Source organism: Octopus bimaculoides, chromosome 14 (assembly GCF_001194135.2).
Source record: "Octopus bimaculoides isolate UCB-OBI-ISO-001 chromosome 14, ASM119413v2, whole genome shotgun sequence".
NCBI lineage: Eukaryota > Metazoa > Mollusca > Cephalopoda > Octopoda > Octopodidae > Octopus > Octopus bimaculoides.
Genome location: NC_068994.1, coordinates 15,929,522 through 15,932,330, shown reverse-complemented (window position 1 = coordinate 15,932,330; position 2,809 = coordinate 15,929,522). Strand labels below are relative to the sequence as shown.

At 37.7% G+C, this 2,809-nt stretch overlaps 1 protein-coding gene across 1 annotated transcript in view; it reads left to right on the top strand.

Moving 5' to 3' along the window:
- Positions 1–2,809, top strand: part of LOC106873171 (probable E3 ubiquitin-protein ligase DTX3) — a 486,006-nt gene that overhangs the window by 116,764 nt on the left and 366,433 nt on the right. The window lies entirely within an intron of this gene.

Genomic DNA, 2,809 nt, shown 5'->3' with positions numbered 1-2,809 from the left:
ACACAGAGTAATCCTGCGATACATATAAAGACATACATTTCTACACATACATATATATATATACATACGTATATACATAAGCATATTCATATCTATCTATCTATCTATCTATCTATCTATCTATCTATCTATCTATCTATCTATACATACATACATACACACACACTCACACAGAGTAATCCCCACATACATACATACATACATACATACATACATATAAAGACACATTTGTACACACATATATATACATACATATATGCATCAGCATATCGATATCTATCTATTTATCTATATCTCTCTCTCTACACACACATACACCCACATACACATAGTGTGAGAGAGAGAGAGAGAGAGAGAGAGAGAGAGAGAGAGAGAGAGAGAGCGAGAGAGAGAGCGAGAGAGAGAGAGCGGGAAGAAAGAGAGCGAGAGAGAGAATGGGTTTGTGTGAATGTATGGGCATTCCATACATATATCAACAAACTAAATAAATGTGCAAATCTCAGCCTGTTCGACGGTAAGTTTTCCAGTTGTTAGACCAACTGAACGGCCTTCTCTTTGAATTATCATGTAAGTGGCTGAGTATTCCCACAGTCACGTGTACCCGAAAAGTAATTCTGTGGCAGAATCAGCGCGACAGAGTGCGTGGTAAAGCCAGGCTCCAGCCGCATTAATGTTTTTAATAAGAGAGAAAGGTTATAGGTAGAACTCCTATGCTTCTAGTTGTGTGTATACGTTTGTATACATATATGTTTGTATGTATTCATTTATGTGTGTATACAATTATATAAGTATATATACGCATATATATATATGTGGGTATGTGTATGTACATATATGTATATATACATATTTATATATGTTTGTGTTTGTATGTGTGTGTGTGGTGTGTGTGTGCTGTCTGTGATGTGTGTGGGTGTATGGCTGTCTGTCAACTACCATGAATTGTTCTGAAGATTGATCTTAGTTCCCTTCTCAGCACCCTTGTATATATGGTTGTACACACGTATATATAAAATAAAAATAAATGGGCCCTTTTAAAGCCTAGCCAGGGTCATGGGCCCGGTTTCCCGGTTTCAATGGCGTATGCGTTCCGTAGCTGGACGGGACGCCAGGTCATCGCAGCGTTACTCATTTTTGATCATGATGCTGACACCCTATCTACTAAGCCACGCGCCTCCACACACAGTTGAATTAGGAACTTAAGTTGAAGGACCAAGTGAGTGTGGTATTATCCGTACAACTCAAAGTAAGGTGAATAAAATCAAAATAAGCAACAGGATATCAACAGGTGATGCAGTACGACCGTTACAAGTTGCTCCATTTAATTGAACAATGAAATCATTACATCAATTTAAATGCAGGGCTGTCCTCAGCTGCATAAATAAATAAATAGAATTTTTTAATTAGTTGGACACATTAATATAATTTTACTCAAATTCTTAAATAGAGCAAGAAGAAGGAGAAATATACTACACTTCTAAGAACTGTATACTTATTTTCTAAATCCTGACGATATTTATGACCATACCCAACTATAAGCTGTCAGCTCACGCTATCTATCCATTCTAAACAGACACTGTTTTTCTAGCTTTAAATTTGATTAAACAAAAGGCTAATAAATTAAAAGTGAACCACAATCATTTACAAGCTTGGACGGACAGACAGACACACACACACACACACACACACATATATATATATACAATAGGCCTCTTTCATCTTCCGTCTGCCAAATCCACTCACAAGGCTTCGGTCGGTCCGACGCTGTAGTAGAAGGCATTTGACATAGGTGCCACGCAGTGGAACTAAACCCAGAACCATGTGGTTGGGAAGCAAACTTCTTACCACACAGCTACGCCTGTATATTATTGATATTATTGAATTGTAAGATGCAAGGATTTAAGTTTAGGAAGTTTGTAAACTTCGAGTAGTCCGTGGTTGGTATAAAAAACAACTTTCCGGAACAATAATAATTTATTGGTGCAGAAGGTTGTAGGCTTTTTCCATATCGAAGTTTGATAAGTTGGAAAAAATCTTTCTATAGTTCATGGTTGAGGGAATGGAGGAGGTAAAATACAGGCTACATAGGTCTCCTAGCTAGCAGATCCTAGAAAGTAATGATTACTCAGCGGGGAGTACTCCACCAGCTACTCATCAGGCCGAATATACCTTGGTTACATTGTCGTTGAGGAATACCATGTTAACTTGCCGGATGCATATATATGTGTGTATGTGTGTGTGTGTGTGTGTGTGTGTGTGTGTGTGTGTACGTGTGAGTAAACAAACGAAAGAAGTGCACTCACACATTTATTGGCAGTTACATTTATGGCTCAAAACAATTTGATTCAAATTCCTATGGCCGAAGACTAGCGTCACGCTTGGAACTCAGAGTACCAACGCGTTACAGTCTGTCAGACGAAGGCCTTGATGAATACCACAAGGTATGAAAATACGTATTCGCCTTTATATATTTAATTCTTTATATTGAACACTCAATATTTCATATATTCAATAAGACATATTTCATATATTCAATAAGACATTCAATACTTCATTTCATTGTACCATCTATTTTTATATTATACTAGCAGAAATACCTGGCTTTGCCCGGCTTAAAGAGAATAATGAAATCTAAAAACGCCGTCTAGACTACGCAACCCTCAACTGTTAGTAGCTACGATACCATATTTCTACATTAATAACTCTCCAATCCATGCCAGCATGGAACATAGACATTAAGTGGAATGCCAGTCTCTCATCTAGGAGGGCCTTGAAATCAATGTTACCAACTGGGGACTATGTGTGTCGC